The sequence below is a fragment of the Castor canadensis genome, chromosome 6 (genome assembly GCF_047511655.1).
Source record: "Castor canadensis chromosome 6, mCasCan1.hap1v2, whole genome shotgun sequence".
NCBI classification, from domain to species: domain Eukaryota; kingdom Metazoa; phylum Chordata; class Mammalia; order Rodentia; family Castoridae; genus Castor; species Castor canadensis.
In genome coordinates, this window is record NC_133391.1 from 127,731,195 (window position 1) to 127,753,378 (window position 22,184).

The following is a 22,184-nucleotide window of genomic DNA, read 5'->3' on the forward strand; positions in this document are numbered from 1 at the left end:
ACCCAAGCCTTGTATGCACATATGAATAATAAAAGGAAAAAAAAAAAGAACTTAATGGGCTGTTTGCTTCACTGGCTCACTGAGGCATCAGGGGATACTCCATGGCTTAGACATTTGCCATGCCACTGGTGCACAGACTTGAGGACCTCTGGAGCAAGTTAATATCTTCCTGACCCACATTCTGCTAAAGCTCAAAGGAGCAGTGCCATCGTGTGCACATTAAAAAAAAAAAATCATGGAGTGAATACAGCCAGTCTGGCTTAGTGGGAAATTCAGGGCAGGACTCAGCCTATATAATCACCAACCTGTCTTAGCCAGGAGGAATTTTTTTATTTTCTATTATCATTATTGTTATTATTTTCAGTGCTGGGTGTTGAACTGAGTGCACTGCAATTGCTAGGCAAGTGTGCTACCACTTGAACCACACCATAAGTCTTTTTTACATTGGTTATTCTTGAGATAAAGTCTTGCTTTATGCCTGGGCTGGCTTGGACTGTGACCTTCCTATTTGTGCTTCCCTACACAGGTAGAATGACAGTCACAACCACTGTATCCAGCCAATGGTTGAGATGGGGTGTTGGGGACTTTTTGCCTGGGCTAGCCTCAAACCTCAATCCTCTTGATCTCTGCCACCCAAGTAGTTAGGATTACAGGCTTGAGCCATAGTTTCTGGTAGCTAGGAAGAATTTTCTGAGTTGTTTCTCTTTTTCATTTCTCATTATGTCTTTTATCTAATTTTATTCTTTAATTAGATTTTGTTTTTTCTTCTTTTTCATTTTTTCTTCATATTGCTGTTTCTTTTTCTGTTTCCCTGCCCCTCTTTAAATTTTTTATTGTTGATTTTACTTTTATTAACTTTTAACTTTTCAGTTTATTTTATATTAATTTGACCCTTCCTTTCCTATGGCTATTGGTGGTGTGGTTGTTTTTGTTTTTACTGTGTTTCTGTATCTAATTTGTTTCTGTTTTGTTGTTACTGTGTTTGTTTTCTCCTCTCTGAAAGGTACTGGAGATCAAGGTCTCAAGAGAAAGCTGCTCACCAAGAAGACCCTTATATTAATGTAGAAGAGAGAGCAATCACAATAGATGCATAAATTTCAACATAGTAATATGAGAATTACGAAACAAAAAAAAAAAAAACAAGGCAAGATGACTCCTCTGAAAGAACTTTCTCAGTTACTTTCTTCAATAATTGAGTCAAAAGATATTGAAATGGATGAAATGTAGGACATAGAATTCAAAAATTACTTTAAAAAATCAGTGAATTCAAAGTAGATATACAGCTGATTGAGTTAAGAAAGACAATACAGAATATGAAAGAACAACTCAATAAAACGAGAGGTTATGAAAAAGTCAAACAGAAATCACAGAAATGAAATGCTCCATAAGTCAAATAACAAAACTCTATTGAAAACCTTTCCAATAGACTAGACCAAGTAGAAGAGAGAATATCAAGGCTTAAAGACAAGGTTGATGAAATATCACATTCAGATAGTAATAAATGGTAAAAATTATGAACAGGACAAACAAGACATAATGTGACAAGATTAAGAGACCAAACCTATGGATAATTGGTACAGAGAAAGGAGCTGAGGTACAAGCTAAAGGTTTTAACTGAAAACCTATTCAATGAAATAATAGTAAAGAATATCCAATTTTTTAAAAAAGATACATCCAGATACATGAAGCATTTAGAACTCCAAAAAGACATGACCATAAAAGAACTTCTCCACATCATATTATAGTTAAACTGCTAAAAGTACAAAACAAAGAATATTGAAAGCTGCACAGGAGAAGCTCCAAGTCACTTATAAATGCAAACCCATCAGAATAACAGTAGATTTCTCAGTGGAAATTCTAATGGACAGGAGGGCCTGGAAGAATGTATTTGAACATTTGAAAGAAAATAACTGCCAACCTAGATTGTTATTTCCAGCAAAATTATCCTTCAGAATCAAGGAATAAAAAAAGACCTTCCAAGATAACCATAAACTAAAGGAATTCATGATCACTAAACCAGCATTACAGATGTACTTGAAGAAATCTTACACACAGAATAGGAAGCAAGATAAGCACAATCATGAGCATACAGAAAGAATGTCACTAGAAGAGTATACAAGCAAATGAAAATTAGGAAAGAATCAAATATGATTAATTCACATCAAACTTCTAAGATGAATAAAGGAGGAAGAAATTAACATGTATTCAAAATAACAAGAAGAAAAACAACAGAATGACAAGAACTAGTACATATATTTCAATAATAACCTTGAATGTAATTGGTCTTAATACTAGAATTAAGAGACAGACTGGCTGGTTGGATTAAAAAAGAAACACAACCCAATAATTTGCTACCTGCAAGAAACCCAACAATTTGCTCCTGGCAAAGGTAGATTGAAAGTGAAAAAATGGAAAATGATATTCCAAGCAAATGGAACCCAAATGCAAGAAACTATAGCTATATCTGAGCAAACAGACTTCAAGCTAAAATTGTTAAGAAGAGACAAAGGTCACTGCATATTGGCACAGGGAATATTCCATCAAGAAGATATAATAATTGTATGTGTATATATATATATATATATATATATATATATATATATATATATAGCTGCAGGACATAAAGGGAGAGAGGGAGAGAGAGACAGAGACGTCAATACAATAGTGGGTGACTTCAATATCCTACTCTTTTCAATAGATAAATCCAGACCCCACCCCTACCCAAAAAAATAAATAATGAAAAAGTTAAATTACACTATAGATCATATACACTTACCAGACATTATAGAATATTGCAGCTAACATAAGCAGAATACACATTCTTTTTATCAGCATGTGGAACTTTTTCCAAAATAGATCATATTTTACACCATAAAGCAAGTCCTCACAAATTCAAAAACATTAAAATAATTTCTTATTTTTTATCAGGTCATAATGGAATGGAAGTAGAAATCAACAAGAGAAACTATATAAACATGGAGCTTGAACACTATACTTTTGAACAAATAGTCATTGAAGAAAATGAAAATGGAAACCAAACATACCAAAACTTGTGGAATACAGGGAAAGCAGTTCTGTAAGAGAAGCTTGTAGGTGTAGGAGTTTACATTAAAAACAAAACAAAACAAAGCCAGAAAGATCTCAGAAACTTAATAATGCATCTCAAGGTCTTAGAAAAACAGGAACAAACCAATATAATAGTGATCAGAGTAGAAATAAGTGAAACAGAGAAAAACCAATGAAACAAAAAGTTGGTTATTTGAAAAGATAAGCCAAACTGACAAACCCTGAGCCAAACACAGAGAGAAGGAAAGGGAGAGGGAGGGAAGGAGAGAGAGGGGGAGAGGGAAAGGGAGAGGGAAAGAGGGAGAGAGAGAGAGAGAGAGAGAGAGAGAGAGAGAGAGAGAGAGAGAGAGAGAGAGAGAGAGAGGAGAAAGAGAAGAGAGAAAAGAGATGGCAAAATTAGAGATCAAAATGGGGATATTAAAACATACCACTAAAATTTATAGGCTCATTAGAGAATATCTTAAAAAATTATATGCCAATACATTGGAATACTGTGAATAAATGGACAAATTTATAGACACACATGACCTGCCAAAATTAAACAAAGGGATAACAAGTAATGAAACAGTAATAAAAAGTCTCCCAACAAAGAAAACCCCAGGAATAGAGGTATTTATAGCTGAATTCTACCAGGCTTTTAAAGAAGAACGAACAGCAAAGCTCCTTAAGCTGTTCCATATTATAAAAGAGAAAGAAGCCTTCTAAATTCATTCTATAAAGCAAGTATTACCTTGGTATCAAAATCAGACAAGGACAATAATATAAACAAAGCTATAGGCCAATATGCTTGATGAACATAGGTACAAAAATCCTCAATAGAACACTTACAAATTGAATTCAACAATCATTGGAAAGACCATGAAAGAGTTTGTTTCATTCCAGAGATGCAATGATGGCCCAACATATACAAATTGGTAAGTATAATAAAGCACAGAAATCAAATCAATGTTAAAAATCACATGGTCATCTCAGTATGTGCAGAAAAAAGTCTTTGATAAAAATCCAACATCCTTTCATAAAGAACCTGAACAAATTACTTACAGAAGACTCATACCTCAACATAGTAAAGACTATACATGACAAACCTATAACCAATATCAACCAAAACTGAAATTATTTTCTCTAAAATCAGGAATAAGGGTGCCTGCTCTTACCACTCTTATTCAGTGTAGCACTTGAAGTATTAGCCAGAGCAATAAGGGAAGAGAAAGAAATATAAGGGATACAAAATAGTAAAGGAGGAAGTCAAATTATTCCTGTTTGCAGAAGATAAGACTCTAAACTCAGAAAACCCTGAAGACTCCACCAAAAGACACTTAGAACTAATAAACTCAGCAAAGTGGTAGGATAAAAAAATTACCATGCAAAAATCAGTAGCTTTCCTATATATCAATAATGAAAACATTTCAAAAAGAAATCAGGAAACCAACTCCATTCAAAATAGCCACAAACAAACAAAAAACACTTATCATACCTAGAAATAAATAAGTAGGTGAAAGACCTCTACAATGCAAACTACAAAACACTGAAAAAACTGAAGACACTAGAAGATAAAGACTGCCTATATTCATGGATTGGTAGAACTAATACTCTTTTTTTTTTTTTTTTGTGGTATGAGGGTTTGAACTCAATGGCTCCTGCTTGCTAAACAGATTCTTTACTGCTTGAGCCACTCTACCAGTTATTTTTCGTGCTGGGTATTTTCAAGATAGTCTCTCAAACTACTTATCTGGGCTGGCTTTGATCTGCTATCCTCCTGATCTCTGCCTTCTGAGTAGCTAGGATTATAGGCATGAGCCACAGTGTCTGGCTCTGAACTAATATCCTTAAAATGGCCTTATTACCAAAAGTGATCTACATATTCATTGCAATCCCCATAAAAATTCCAATGACATTCTCTGCAGGGGTAGAAAAAAAAATTTTATAATTCACATGAAAACACAAAAGACCCCGAATAGCCAATGTAATCCTAAGCAAAATCAGCAGAGCTGGAGGCATCACAATACCTCATTTCAAAATATATTACAGAGCCAAAATAACAAAACATCAATGTATTAGCATATAAAAACCCAGATAGACCAAGGTAATAGAATAGAGGACCCAGAAGGAAATCCATGTATTTATAACCAACTTATTCTTGACAAAAGTGTCAAAAACATACTTTGGAAAAAAGACAGCCTCTTCAACAAATGGTGCTGGGAAAATTGGATATCCGTATGTGGAAGAATGTAACTAGATCCCTATCTCTGAATGCAAAATGGATCAAAGACCTTACCTTAAGACCTGAAACTTTGAAAGTACAAGAGGAAAACAGGGGGAAACACTGTGCTGCAGGCAACAATTTTCTGTATTGGATTCCAATAGGTAAGGAAATAATAGCAAGAATTAACATATGGGATGGCATCACATTAAAAAGCTTCTACACAGCAAATGAAATAATACAGTAAAGAGACAACCTAAGAATGGGAGAAAATCTTTGCCAGCTATTCATCTGACAAAGGATTAATATCCAGAATACATAATGGGGACTGGAGGAGTGGCTCAAGGGTAGAGCAACCTGCCTAGCAAGTGTGAGGCCCTGAGTTCAAACCCTAGTACCACCAAAAAAAAAAGAGGTTACCAGAATACATAATGAATTCAAAAAATTAAACACTAAAAGAATAATCCAATCAATAAATGGGCAAATGAATTAAACACTTCTCAAAAGAAGATGTGCAAATGGCCAATTAGTATATGGCAAGTTGCTCAACATATTCAGACATCAGGAAAATGAAAATCAAAGCTACATTGAAGACTCCATCTCACTCCAGTCAGAATACCTATCAAGAAAACAAAAAACACATTTTGGTGAGGATGGGTATGAGGGGAGATGCTATGGAAAAACAGTATGAGAGTCCTGAAAAAAATTAAAAATAGAACTACCTTATGATGCAGCTAAACTGATCCTTATTATATACTCAAAAGAATCAAAGTCAGCTTACTATAGAGATAAATGCATACCCATGTTTACTGCAGCACTATACATAGCCCAAGTTATGGAATCAGCCTAGGTACCATCTACGGAAGAATGAAAAAAGAAAATATGACATATATACACAATGGAATATAAGTCAGCCATAAAGAACAAAACTGTCATCTTCAGGAAAATAGATAGATCTAGAAGTCATGATATGAAGCAAAGTAATCCAGATAGAAAAAGACAAGCATTGCATGTTTCTGCTCATGTGTGGATGCTAGACTTAGAAAGAAAATAAAAAGATGTTCTAAAAGTTAGTAGAAGGACTACTAGAAAGGGTGAGGTGACAGGGGATGGGGTAGTACTGGGAGGGGAGGGAGGAGAGACAAGTGGGTAAGAGGGAAAAGGGATGTTGGAAAAAACCAAAGCATGATATATGCATATATGGAAATGTCACAGTGAAGCCCATTAATATGGATAATATGCATTAAAATTATAATAGCAATAAAGTAAAACATAAATTCATTCACATTCTTGATTTCAGGGATGCTAAAATTAAGATGTGTACCTTAAAAACATGTAATATCAACTTGTCTTTGACAAAGGAGCTAAAAATATATGATGGAGAAATAGCAGCCTCTTCAACAAAAACTGCTGGGAAAACTGGTTAGCAGTCTGCAAAAAACTGAAACTAGATCCATGTATATCACCCTATACCAAGATTAACTCAAAATGGATCAAAGATCTTAATATCAGACCCCAAACTCTAAAGTTGATACAGGAAAGAGTAGGAACTACTCTGGAGTTAGTAGGTATAGGTAAGAACTTTCTCAATGAAACCCCAGCAGCACAGCAACTAAGAGATAGCATAGATAAATGGGACCTCATAAAACTAAAAAGCTTCTGTTCATCAAAAGAAATGGTCTCTAAACTGAAGAGAACACCCACAGAGTGGGAGAAAATATTTGCCAGCTATACATCAGACAAAGGACTGATAACCAGAATATATAGGGAACTTAAAAAACTAAATTCTCCCAAAACTAATGAACCAATAAAGAAATGGGCAAGTGAACTAAACAGAATTTTCTCAAAAGAAGAAATTCAAATGGCCAAAAAAACACATGAAAAAATGCTCACCATCTCTAGCAATAAAGGAAATGCAAATTAAAACCACACTAAGATTCCACCTCACCCCTGTTAGAATAGCCATCATTAGCAACACCATGAACAACAGGTGTTGGCGAGGATGCGGGGAAAAAGAAACCCTCTTACACTGTTGGTGGGAATGTAAACTAGTACAACCACTCTGGAAAAAAATTTGGAGGCTACTTAAAAAGCTAGACATTGATCTACCATTTGATCCAGCAATACCACTCTTGGGGATATACCCAAAAGACTGTGACACAGGTTACTCCAGAGGCACCTGCACACCCATGTTTATTGCGGCACTTTTCACAATAGCCAAGTTATGGAAACAGCCAAGATGCCCCACCACTGACGAATGGATTAAGAAAATATGGTATCTATACACAATGGAATTTTATGCAGTCATGAAGAAGAACAAATGTTATCATTCGCTGGTAAATGGATGGAATTGGAGAACATCATTCTGAGTGAGGTTAGCCTGGCCCAAAAGACCAAAAATCGTATGTTCTCCCTCATATGTGGACATTAGATCAAGGGCAAACACAACAAGGGGATTGGACTTTGAGTACATGATAAAAGCTTTAGCACACAAGGGAGGGGTGAGGATAGGTAAGACACCTAAAAAATTAGTTAGCATTTGTTGCCCTTAACGCAGAGAAACTAAAGCAGATACCTTAAAAGCAACTGAGGCCAATAGGAGAAGGGGACCAGGAACTAGAGAAAAGGTGAGATCAAAAAGAATTAACCTAGAAGGTAACACACACAGGAAATTAATGTGAGTAAACTCCCTGTATAGCTATCCTTATCTCAACCAACAAAACCCTTGTTCCTTCCTATTATGGCTTATACTCTCTCTACAACAAGATTAGAAATAAGGGCAAAATAGTTTCTGCTGGGTATTGAGGGGGTAGGGGGGAGAGGGAGGGGGTGGAGTGGGTGGTAAGGGAGGGGGTGGGGGCAGGGGGGAGAAATGACCCAAGCCTTGTATGCACATATGAATAATAAAAACAAAACAAACAAACAAAAAAAATGTAATATCGTATTTATGCCTTTTTGTTAAAATTCTTCCTTTTTTCTGTTTTAATGATTATTTCTAAATGGATAAAAAATTTTAAAGTTCTTTTTGTCTATCTGTATTTTCTGACTTTTCTTTAAGAACATATGCCATTTATAATATGAAAAGATTAGAATATTATTTAACTGACTAATGTCTGACAGCACTGACAAAAGTTCTCTCAAGTTATTTTTTAATTTTAACACTAAAAATGATGCTAAAAGTGTATCTAAATTAATGAAGCAATCTTTTTGTTTCTAAAGTGAATTTCAAGTAGTAGTCCTTTAAAAATGTAAGCATCAGTATTTAAAATAACATTTCTAATGATGACTTGAAGTTAAAGGAAAAAAGCCTTTTTAGTTATAGTGTTACAACCATTTTAATGTGAGGAATGACCCATCTAATGAAATTTTCCCCAAAACAAACATCTGAGAGAAAGAACAATGTTTACAAATATTCTTGTAATTTCCATACTAGAGCAATTCCCCATGCATAATTTAGTAAGCAAAGCAAGTATAAGTTTAGGGGCAGCTGCTACAAGTGAAGATGAGAATAGAAAAACTATGCTTTGCCTTTCCTATGCCCTATACAATTCTTATGTGAAGTGATTTTACACAAATGGAATCCTTTACTATGATACTGGAAAATAATCGAAGTAGATAAAATGATTTTTTCATATCTCTATGCCCTTCAAGTTTCTGTGTCTTTATGGAAGTTCAGTCTTCACCTCAGAATGTATGTTCAGGACCAAGTTAAACTCACACTAGTAATGGATCTCAAGTAGCAAAAGGCTCTTCAGAAGTTGGTTTACTTGGTTTTAGCAAACTAAGATCAGTCAGTTATCTGAAGGTATGTCCATGTCTACTTTATTTGCTTCACCTCTATTGCTGGAGTGTCACAACTGGTACATACAATGCCTTCTAAAGAAAAGGAGATGGAGGGTAAGATGCTTGCCTCCTATGCCCAAGGCCCTCATTTTCATTTTCAGTGCTACAACAAATAAACACACAGGAACAGGAGGATATCTGATTTTTCTTTTCTCTTGCCTTCACATAATTTTTCTTTACTCACCATTACTCTTCCAAGCCAGTTTCTTTCTTATAACAGCTATTTAGGCAATGAAAAGGCAATGTGAATATGTTCATTTTTTTGACATAGGAAGATAGATTAAAGATTACAAAGTTTAAAAACATGGAGATTATAATTTTTCTTGGAAAATTATTTTGTTTAGTTTTAAACTACTAAGAGCTTCCAGGAAAATTAAACAGAACATAAATCACTTATGAGAGGAAATCTAGTTTTGTAAATATTTGGAATTGATAAAATGAAAGTAGGAATTGCAAACTTTTAAAGACAAACAACAGAAATTATCTCTTAAGAAACTCTATTTTAGTGTGGAAACTACCATAAAGCAAAATATTTTTTTCCTTATAATTCCTTGGAACAATCTCACCTTGTCTCAATATGTTCACCAACTAACAGTATGTTCCAGTGTTTATGTAGGGATAAATCAAAAGCCAGGGGCCCTCCTTCACATGGTTGCATTTTTAAAGCACATATTTATCAAATTACCTACTGTTTTTTTTTCCTGCCATTAATTATTTTTCTTCAACTTAAAAAAAAGATGACTATATGGTATTTTTATCAGTATAAAAAGATTTACCTAACCAGTACTCCTTTTGTTGTTTCCAGTTATTTACCTCTTGATTTAACACATAACATTGTGATGATCACCCACATAGATAATTTATTCTTTGGCTCAGATAGGCTTCCAATCCTAAATCTACCTTTTACTAGCTGTATGATGCCAAGAAAGCTGCTTAACTTTTTGAAGTCTCAGTTTCTTTAACTGAAATTGGGGATTCCTAAAAGAAGATTATGCTTTTGTAAATCGGTGATGCCAAATAGAAGTAACTTTTTTCTGTTTGTTCCCCTTACTGATCTCTAGAATTCCCTTAGAGGTTGATGGGTCTATACAGATTACAGATTCTTCCATATTGTTTTATAGGCCAAACATTATTATTGGTTGAAAAGCATGAGTCTCTTCACATTGTTAGATCCTCCAAAAGCTTCTTGATTGTGGGTAAGAACACGGACTCTGAAGCCAGACTACCTGTATAGTTTTGCCTTTTAATAGCTGTGTGGGGGTTGGGGATTTAGCTCAGTGGAAGAGCGCTTGCCTGGCAAGTGCAAGGCCCTGAGTTCGGTCCCCAGCACCGGAAAAAAAAAAAAAAAAAAAAAAAGGAAAAAATAGAAAAAAAAAGCAAAACAAAAAAGACAAAAAAAAAAACACAAAAAAAACAAGGCAAATAGCTGTGTGATCCAGAGACTATTATTTAACCTCTCTGTGCCTCAGTTTCCTCATGTACAAAATGAAGACAACAATATTGTCTTCTTCATTGAGTTGCTGTAGGATTGGAAAAATTGGTTAAAATTGAATAAAAATTAAAAATTCATTAAGTATTAAATAGCCAAATATGACTAGTGGCTACCATATTGGAAAGCATAGATACAAAACATTTTCATCATTGCAGAAATTCCTATTGGGGACTGTACTGTTCTAGGTCTACCCTAATAAAACTTAAACTTTCAAAAGATTGGGCAGATTCATATGTCAATTAATGGGCTTTCAGAACAAAACTCAGTATTTCTAAAGGAAGACAACAAAGCCCGCATACTAACCAAAATAATATATTAATGTTCATCACGCAACCAAAAAGTGAACAAGAAAATGGGATCCAAAATCAGTTAATAGAAATGATAGAAATGATTGAGTTAACAAACAAGGACTTTAACACAACTACTATGAAAATGTTCAAGATTTAAAGGAAAATGAACATGGAGAGGAAAGAAATGGAAACTATTAGAGAGAACTGAATGAAACTTCTAGAGGTGAAAAATAAAATGTATAACATGAAAAACTTAATAGAGTGCTTAACAGCAGATTATACACTGCAGAAGAAAAGAAGAATAATTCTGAAGACAAAGCAATGTAAAATATACAAACTGCAATGAGAGATTTTTTTTTTTTAAAGTTTGAACAATGAACAGAGCCTCACTGAGCTATGGAACAATATTGAATGGTCTAACATACAAGTAACTAGAGTCATAGAAAAAAAAAAAGGAAGTAATGACTAAAAATATCTAAACAGGTAAAAATATAAATCTGCATATATAAGAAGCTCAGTAAACCCCAAGAATAATAATCATAAAGGCAAAGCACAGAGTGAAGCTGGTAATAACTAATGATAAAGAGAAATCCTTAAAGCACAGAGAAAAGACAAGTTTATACAAGAGATGAGAAATATACAGTCTGTTCTCATCAGAAACAATGTAACCTATAAGACAGGATGACTGACTTCAAGAGAAAAAAGTGGATCACTTCAACAAAAAGAAGTATGAGGAGTTCAAGCAGCTGGCTCTGGAGGATGCCAAAGAAGGCTACAGATATGGTTTGGAGTGCCTTTTCCGATACTATAGTTATGGCCTGGAAAAGAAGTTTCGGCTGGATATATTTAAAGATTTTCAGGAGGAAACCATGAAGGACTACGAAGCTGGCCAACTGTATGGGCTAGAGAAGTTCTGGGCTTTTCTGAAATATTCCAAAGCCAAAAATTTGGACATTGACCCCAAACTGCAAGAATACCTTGGCAAATCCCGACGTCTAGAAGACTTCCGAGTGGATCCTCCCATGGGTGAGGAGGGCAACCACAAGCGACACCCAGTGGTAGCAGGAGGTGGCGGTGGTGAGGGCAGGGAGCGGTGCCCCTCCCAGTCTTCCAGCAGGCCTGCCACCGGAGTCAACCAGCCTCCTACACCACCTACTGCCCAGCTCAACCGGGAAGATGCCAAATGGACAAGCCAGCACTCGGACACACAGACTTTGGGAAAGTGAAAAGCCCCTTAATCCTGGGGTTTTGGGGGAGATGGGGTGGGCGAGAGTCCATGGGGGTGCCCAGTCCCAGGAGAGGGGACAGAGAAGGGATAGGTCTGGAATTATTAGGATGGGCCTTTGTGCTGAGTATACACCATTTGGGCTATCAAAAGGTACCCCTGGGCAGGAGCCTCCGTATAACCCCTTCCCCCTCCTCTCTCCACGACCCTTCCAACCTAGCTTCTTCTAAGAGGGGAGATTTTATATATATATATAAAACTTTATCAAGTTTTAAATTATTGATAGTTTGTCTGGATTACCAAAATCACTCTTCAGCCCTGCCTGTGGCTGGGAAGCCTCAACCCTGGTCCCCACCCATAGCCTCCTCCTGCTCCCCCTCAAGCCAACTATGCAGCCCACCAAAAGGCCCTACAGGGCCTCATTGCCCAGCACTGTCCCATGGAAGGTTCTGACAGCGCCCCTGGGCCCCAGAAGCAGCCCCTTGATCAGCTGGGATTTGCCATCACCTTGTTCTCTCCCTGCTGTTCTACCATACCCTTCTGCCACTTTGGGGGAGAAGGAAACCAAAGGATCTAAAAGTGGGAGTAGGGGAAAAGTTTCAGCTTCTTCCCACTCCCTTCTCCCCATGCCCTTTATTCCCCAGCCCAGAGACGCTGCTCATACCAGAAAAGACTATTGAAAGATGATTTATTTTATTTTTCTCTGACCTTTCCATCCTTGGGAAAATGGGGAAAAAAAAATCGACCATAAAAAAAAAAAAGTCAGAAAACTCCCACCTAATCCATAGAAAGTGATGTCTTTCCCCTCTCCTTGGAATTTTTTTTTTGTTTTGTTTTGTTCTTGGAAATAATATTTTTTTAAAAGTTGCCTTATTGTGGAGCGGGAATCTGAAATAATACCCAAATGCCTGTTTTCCTCTGTGGAGTTGACCTGAAGAGCTCCCACCTTCTCTGGATGTGCCTGGGCTTGAACTGGCTACAATCTTTCTCTGGACTGAGTTGCATGTACAGTGTCTCCTGCCTAGAGGCAAGACAGTTGGGACAGCTCTATCAGAGCTATGCCCAAAATATCCCTGCTGTTGCATCGTTTGAAGCTGACGTCCTGTGTCTGTACACTGCTGCCATTGTCATGTCCTCGCTCTGCTTGCTGTTGCCTCATGCCAGGCCCTGTCCTGCTGTGACATCCTTCATCTTACCCTTGGAACCCCAAGGCCAAGTTTGCTTCAAACTGTTGGAAAACAGAGTTGGCCTGGATCTGGAACATACTCATCCTCAGCTTTGAACGTCTCCCCCAACCTAAAGGGGAAAGGTGAACACCCAGCAGCTGAGGCTTGGATCTGTTTCTCACATTGTCCTGAAAGATCTGAGACCTCAAGGAGGCTTTGTCTCATACAAGGTGAAGAAAGGTGCCATTCTCCTCTGAGGGTCTGGTGGGGTCTTCCCATTTTGCATTCCCTCCTCCTCCCTGCAAGCCATCTCCCTCTTAATTGACCCCACCTGGGAACAAGGGATGAGGAGGAACTGGGAGCTGGGGGGAATCCTGCCAGTTGGTGAAGCCCTGTGGCAGGAAGGTATATGTGGACATAGAGTATACCTGACTTCTCTTCTCTAGCCACTGACTTGTCTATGACAGTGGAATGGCTGGAGTCTACTGTCATTGGAAGCTAAGGAGGTGACGAAGGACTGGCCCGCACAGACTGGAATGTGTGTCAGTACAGGCCTGGCTGTGTGCTCACCTCCAGCGGGACCTGGGCAACATGAGAAGTTTGTGGTCTTGTTGCTCAGTTACTAAAACTTCTGTGGTCCTCCTTGTCACCAGGTTCTTGAGTTGGCCCAAAGGTTGGGAGTAGATAGGAGAGACAGTGTTCTAAGCTGACAAGGGCTTGCCCTCTGTCTTTGGGTACCTTGTTGCTGTTAGCCTGTGCCCTCCCCGTGCTTAGTGTGTGGTGAGTCCATCTCCAGTTTCTAGGACCCAGTCATTTTGACCAAGCATGAACATCAGTGTCTGCTATGTCAGTGAGTTCTGAGGCCTTTCCCTGACCAGACTGGTGCCTGTCCCACATTGTACCAGACACTGGGCTCCTGGACCCCATTCTCCTTCCCTTCATTTCCTGTTTTTTTTTTTTTTTTTCTTTTGGTCACTCAGCCACTATACCCAGCACTACAAAACCACAGGGTTTGGTCTCTGCTGGGTTTGGGGACACAAGGAGACCCAAGGTGAGGAAAAGGCTGTCCTTATTCAGACTTCACCCAGGCCAGGGCTACCATGCTCTCTTTACCCCTCTCATAGGCAACCTTAGGGAGGAAGACCCTTTGGGGTGGGAAGGTGGGGGATTTCATCTCAACATAGGCTGAGGAGGAAGTGGGGAGCTTTTTTTTTTTGTAACATGTTAGGAGTTAATGTTGCAAAGAGTAGTTTACATCTTCACTTTCTGAAGACACTTGAATTTAGGACCGATGTTTCTGTGACAAGCATGGCAGGAGTGGCAGGGGCCATCAGGCTAGCCACTTCCCATCCACCATCTTCCCACCGGTATGGACGACTTGAGACACAAGGCAACAACCTGCCCAAACCCCTCTACTCATCCCATACCTTTCCAGGGTTGGTCCTTGCAAAATGACCTTTGGGCAGCAAACAGAAGGTCCACATGCCTCAGCTCTGGTAAGGGGCAGATTTCTCTTAACTCTCCTAAACCAGGGAGCAAATGCACTACCTGTAGAGAAGGCTGCCTGGCCCTGTGCCAGCCTGGATCCCTGGGGCTCAGATGGAGGTGCTGAGCTCACATGTCAAGTTCAGTGTTTTTGTTTTGTTCCACTGTAGCTCTTTTCCCCTCCTTTCTGATGATTGATTTACAAAAGAAAGCTAGCTGCTCAGGAGGCCCTGGAAGTGGGGAAGGAGGAACAATAAGACATTTAGGGAAGGTGGGAGAGGGTTGCCAAAGGCCTGGGCAGGGTGGCTGGATCATCTGGCACTCTGCTGAATGGGAACCCCAAAGTACATCTTGTGTAGAAGGGTCCTTGGATTTCCTCCAACCCCACCCTTGCCTCCAGCCATGTTGATGGCAGAGGCAGAGAAGATAAGAATTTATAACCTGTTTTCTTGCTGGAGGAAAACTTGTCATCTGGCTTTGCAGAGAAGGTTCCACTGTATGCTCATAGTACATTATCTATACCATGTTCTAGGATATCACATTTAAAAGGACAAAAAAAATGTAAAATACTTGAATGAGCTTGTATTATAACATTAATGTTATTGAGAGTATCTGCTTTCCAGGCTGAAGTGATTCATTCATTATTCTAGTCCTGCTTTAGTCCTTTGTAATTTGTGGTAATTATGCTTTTCTTTTTAATACAAAAAAATGTATAAAAATAAAAACTTGAAAAGGCAAAAAAAAAAAAAAGAGAAAAAAGTGTCAATTTACAATCCCAGGGCCAATGAAAATATTCTTGAAAAATCAACAGATAAAAAGGATATTTTTCAGATAAACAAAATCTGATTTTGTCACAAGCAAACCTCTACTACAAGAAACATTAAAGGAAGAATTCAGTTAAAGGAAAGTGACACAAGATGGAAACTTGAATATACACAACACAGATAGTGCAGGAAACGATCAGAATGAAGGACTTCATTGCAGAGAAGATCACCATTGTGCTAGATACTAGATATCTAGAACTATATGCTCATCTATTCCAAGTTCCCTGGGCATGTGAGAACATCATCACACTGTCCAGTGAAAGTACCGCTATGGCTTTCAAAGCTTATGATTACTACTACCAAGAAGAGTTCTCAAGCTTTGTAAACCAGATTCAGGAAAAGCACTCTTGAAAGGCAAGAGGACTGCTATTTCTATATTTCTATGCAGTTCTAAAATTAACAGTTCTCTATCTTTTTATCTCCCTACTCCCATCTGACTAAGAGCCTCTGATCACCAAGCCTTCGATGTCCTGGCCTCTTTGACTTGAGATTTGGACAGTACGTTAACAGTGGCCCTCCTTGTTTGTATGAAGTTAGGCTTCATGGAATTGACAATCAGAAAGTCATGTTATGAGGTCAGTCCCATTCTGGAAAGGTCATAGAAAGAGTTCCCGACATTGAAATATTGAAGAATATCATTCTCCATTCATTTCAGGAAAGGAGAAAGAAAACATACTGAAAATGGAGAAAATGAGCTGCATCAAAATCTGTATGTCAAAATGTCCTAAATGTATTTATGAATGACCAGTGTTTTGTTTCTCATTTCAACAGGCAGAAGGAGATGGTCAATTGGAGCCAATTATTTAGTTAGTTAGTTGCTTATGGAGCCTTGATAACTGGGAAAATAAATTCATCAGCATAAAAATGTATTAAATGTCTGAAATTATATATGATTTGTATATGACCAAACTATAACAATACTTATCATTCCGAAGGACAGGGAGATATGAAAGGAAAAGCTCTGAGAGCCTTTAACAAGCTCACTATTGTTTTTGTAAACAGACAAGATAATGGCTATTTATTGTGTACCATTCATTAATTCAGCAATGTGAACTCAAGCCCCCCAAAGGTGTTCAAGTCTTTCCAATTCCCTTACTTTGCTAAGAGTCCTATGTAAGAGTCCTCTTGGTAGCTGTACCAACATTGTACTCAATGTTGCAATCTGTTGTATGAATGGTAATGCCAAAAGATTTTAAAGCTTAAATACGCAAACTACTAATATGTGTAGTTCACTCAAAAACATTGGGCATGATATAATCAGTACAGTTACTTCTCCTATCAGATAGTAACTTCTGTGAAATCCTAATACACTGGCATTTTCATGATGGTGAGGAATTCAGTTATAAAATGCAGTGACGGCTGTGGGAGATATTAGACAAATGAAATGGATTTTTGGACTATAAAAGGGAGGTAAAACAAATGACAGAATAGGAGTAGGGTTCTCATCAATAATGTTGTGGCAGGGACAAAGGAAACCAAGGCAATGTAAACTAGGCTCTGGAATTGCACTCCAGAATCTGAGAGAAGGGAGAGAGCTGAGAAGTGCTCTCATGATTGGATGAAAGTTTAGATTCCTGGATGAGTTCTGGGGAAAGGTTGTCCAAAGAGTTTTGTAGCTCAAGTATCCAATTCATTCCATGTCTCTGGGGCCATGCTTGGAGCAAAGATATGGTAATGAAAAATTCTGTATCTATACTATTAAATGGAAGTATTCAAAAACATTTTAGGAATGCTGTTACTGCACATATACCTAGCAAACAAAAGACAGTAAGAACAAGTTATACAAATTATAAATTACTTATTATGAATTTAAGATATGTAAAATGTTATTATAATTTTTATCTTGTGTGTTTATTTGTATGTGATGTGTAATTAATGAATGAATGTTTTAATGATGTCATTCAAGACCCCAATCCCCTAACTTAACTTTTTTTAAAAAAAGACTGAAACTAAGGCCAGCCATGATAGTTCAAGCCTGTAATCCTAGCCACTCGGGAGGTAGAGACTGGAGGGATCGTGATTCAAGGTCAACCTCTGAGCACTCAACTAATAGTTGGGCAGCTGTCATCCTAGCTATTTTAGGAAGCACCAATAGGATTGCAATCCAAGCCAGCTGGGACATATAGCAAGACCCTGTTTCAAAATAACCAACACAAAAAGGGCTGCCAGAATGGCTCAAGTAGAAGAAGGACCTGCCTAGCAGGTGCAAGGCCCTCAGTTCAACCCCTAGCACCGAAAAAGAACCAGACTCAAACTAGCTAATTGAGAATTATTCTATCAATGCTTTATATATATACATATATAATGCCAATGATGTGATATTCCTGTCAAATATAAAATTCCATAATAGACATTACAATTATTTGTATAATTTTTCTGATTGGGGGGGAACTGGGGATTGAACCTAGGGCCTCTGCCACTGAATTACACCCCAGCTATATAATTTTTATATTATTGATAGACATGGAAATGGAATAGAACAAATGTTTATCCCTTTATTAGGGAATCATCAAGTTTGCTTTAAAAGTGCTATGGATCTAACTAAGAAAAAAATCATAGTTATGAGGCTGAATATACATATGCATGTCACACCTTGATTCTTCTTTGATGTTCTGACCTCATGCTCCTTTGTGATTCAGTATTTATAAATGATCTCCATTTAGCCTCAAATATTTGAGAAATCCAAATATATCAAATATAACTGTGCCCACAGTTAGATTCAAAACACATATTAAGACAAAATCTAAATGCAGTTTAAAACAAATTCAACAATGCTTCATTGTCAGGAAGCTTACTGCATGATAGAAGAGCAAGTAAGGAAAAGTCAGTCTCAGGCCCATGTCACTGGATTCTTTTATAATCTTCCCTGGGAATAAAACTATGGCTCACTTTATGACATTCAAATTATACTACACATGAGAGCTTGTTTGGAGGTTCTAGCAGGGGAGCGCAGCTACTCGTATACCCTTGACCGAAGAACGGTCTTCCTCTATCGCGGATGGTCGTCCTTTTCCACCGAGCGCGCAGCTTCGGGAGGGACGCACATGGAGCGGTGAGGGAGGAAGGGGACACCCGCCTAGCCAGCCAGATCAGCCGAATCAACCCTGGCGATCAATGGGGTGACAGATGTCGCAGCCAGATTGCCCTCACATCCCAAATTATACTACACATGAAAAATAAGAACCTGAACTTATAAAAAATTAGAATTTAGAATAATACCTACTATACACACACACACACACACACACACACACACACACACACACACACACACATATATATTATATACACATATATACTTTCAAAATACATATAAGATAAAGATACAATGAAACTTTTGGTCTTAGAAAGACAGATCAAGTTTCTAAAATATTTAAATTACTAAGTACATTCTTCCAAATCCATATATTTTTACCCTTTACCAGACATAAGCCATATACAGGATAATCTGACCATTATATGTCCATTAATTTCTTTCTATAGCTTAAACTATACATGCTAATAAATACATTATTTTAATGAATATTAAACATTTTGAAGTATAAATATATTACCTTTGAGTCAATTAAAAATTTTGAAGACTACAAAAGGATTTAGTAAATAATAGTGAAATTTGTTATGAATTATGTTTCTGAACCCCACACCAAAGATAGCCAGAAAGGTGTGACCATCTTACACTATATAAGAGAATATATTAAACAGCTCCCTACTCATCAATGTAATTATAATAGGAACTTGATGTTTTAAAATGTTCTGAGCTGCACTCTTTTTTGGGGGGTGGTGGGATTGAACCCATGGCCTCATATATACTAGGACACACTATGTTACCAATCATCTACACCCCCCATATATTCTTTTAACATTCAATTTTGGAACATGCTGAAAAACAATTCAGCCCTAGCAAAAGATATAGTGACACATAAGCTTGAAAATATTGCCAAACTATTTAAACTACATTTTCTAGTTCTACAAGTTGAATTGCCAGAATGAAACAGTGAGTTACTAGATCACCATTTTTCAGTCTAGGAAAGAAAGAAGAGAAAAAACAGCCCCCCCAAAAGATATTCTGTGTGCAGACCCAAGGCAAGGCCTAGTAGGTTAGTAATAAAAAATGAATTTAATCTTACCCAGATGGTAGTAGGAACCAAAAGGGTAAATAAATGACAGCACTTAGGTTAGTACGCTAGCTCTGGGTTGCTAAGAAATCTATTAGAATGAAACAGCCGCCAAATGAGTTATGCTTTAGCAGACGCTGCTCCCACTATGTGTTCTTGCCAATCACTAGTGGGCCTCTGCCAAATCAATGTCACATTTAATTTATTCACATTCAAATCTATTGCAAACACCCTTTGATCAATTACAATAATGAGAATGTACACTGAGTTTTATTGTTTTGACATGCTTTCTTGAACTTTCCTCCTGCATTTTTTTCAAAACATTTCTAATTGCAAGAAGTTGATCTCAAGGGTTCTTGTTATTTGAGGGGACAATTGTAAGGTTTGTTTATATTCTTTGCTGGCTAGGAATTTCTGGCATTGAGTTTTCTTTCTTTGAACTTGAGCCAGATTAATTATTAAATCTTGAAATGTCACTAAAATGAACTAATCACAGAGCTCAAGTCATTAATAGTTTTGCAGGTGGTATTTCCTTTAGTAAAACAAATGAACTTCCATATATATGAAAAAAGTACCTTTGAGCATAGACACATTATTTAATTGAAAAAGAAACTTAGTAGTTAAACATTAATAAAAAACAATTAGTCATTTAACTTTAGTCCTATTTAATTGAACTACCCTGGTGGGAGACAAAGAAAACCTTGCTCCCTTTTGTGAGAAAGAGACACCATAATCCCTGGAAGAAAAGACAGGTCCCCCTGGATTTCTGGGCTAGGTCTCTGAGAGGGAGAGAAATGGCAGAGAAGCAAGAGCCTTGGAGGGCTCTATCAGTGAGTGACTGCTAACGTTTATTGGAGTTGTTAAGCGCCAGCTGTTGTAAGGAGAAAAGGATTCCTTTTTCCTACATTGAGACAGGGAATAAGAAAATTTGTCCTTCCTTTTCTTCGTCCTTCCCTTCTCCATCCCTCTTTCCCCTCCCCTCCCTTCCTCTTCCCTCCCTTCCTGCCTTCCTCTCTCCCTCTCTCTCTCTCTGCCTCTAACTCATGATCATTCTGCCACAGCCTCCTAAGTACAGGGCTTTCAGGTATAAACCACCATACCTGGCTTTCAAAGCTATTATTCTTATGGAGCTTTCTTGGAGAATGAGGAGGATAAGCAAAGGAGGTAGCATTTATAGTTCTGACTTAGCCAGGAGTTAAGACAGGGAAAATCTGGATAAGCACCACTAGTCATTAGTCATTATGGAACTAATGCTTACGGGTCCATTTCTATTTTCCCATCCACTTATTCATTGGTTCATTCACATATTAATTGATAGTTAAAGACACAAGATAGAATGCTCAAGGAATTCACAATGTAGGGAAGAGAGACAGATAAAAAAGTAACTAAATATGATAAACATATGATAATATTAAGAAAAGGATATTATGAAAATGTAGAGGAGAAGATGGTATCCTGATTATTATCCAACAGAGTGGGGATAGTAGAATAACTTCCTAGAGAAGTTAGTAGATAACTTCCTAGAGAAGGTGATTCTTGAGTCTAAATAACCTATAGGAATTAACCAGAGGAGGAATTTAGGAAGAGGAAGCACATGTTCAGAGGGATGTTTGAGTAAAGTAGTACAGTTAGTTCAGGACACTCTAGAGGTTCCTATAGAATGCAGGGGTCAGAACACACTTCATCTTGTAATGCAATTTTAAGAAACTTAGATTTTATCTTAAAAACAATGGTGAAACATTTTGGACTTTGAAGCAAGAGCAAGATTTCCAGATAAAATACAGGATGTTCAGTTAACTTTGAATTTCAGAAAAATAAGCATTTACTTAGTATTTATATCCTAAATATTGCACAGGACATACTTACACTTAAAATTAGCTATCATGTATCTGAAATTAAAATTTAATGGGCTGCACTGTATTTGTTTGCTTAATATGGCAATTATACATGGAGACTAACATGTTTTTACTTTGTGTTTAAAAATATGACTCTGGCAACTGTAGAAATTGGAATGGAGGGAGGCAAGACTAGAACAGAGAAATCAGATAAGATGTTACTGCAGAAATGCAAGTGAGAAATCATTATGTTAGGAACCAAGGCAATGATAAGATGTGAGGAAAAGACAGACTGTTAAGGTAAAGGAGAAAGTCTTGGTCCCCAAGTATGTGAAGATGAAGGAGACCACAGAGATTCCCCATGTCTAATGCCTGGTAACAGATAATGCCATTGGCCATGGAAGGAAATAAAGAAAAAGAAGAGGAGGCTCCATTTTAAACAGACCAAATTTGAGATGCCTATAAAGGCTTCAAGTACTTGTATCTGTTAGCTCTGCCTTCTTGGCCAAGCCTCTTTTTTTGGTATGAAAGATTTTTTTGTCTTAACCCCTTTCAGAAATTGCTGGGCTGAATGCATGGCTCAAGTGTTAGAACACCTGACTGGCAAGTACAAAGTCCTGAGTTCAAAGCCCAGTACTACCAA

The 22,184-nt window shown here is 37.4% G+C and overlaps 1 protein-coding gene and 1 pseudogene across 1 annotated transcript in view; one reads left to right on the plus strand and one right to left on the minus strand.

The window, feature by feature from the left end:
* Positions 1-22,184, minus strand: part of Ndufaf2 (NADH:ubiquinone oxidoreductase complex assembly factor 2) — a 181,408-nt gene that overhangs the window by 2,561 nt on the left and 156,663 nt on the right. The gene's annotated exons all lie outside the window — the stretch shown is intronic.
* LOC109684236 (la-related protein 1 pseudogene) lies at positions 11,629-12,348 on the plus strand (annotated as a pseudogene).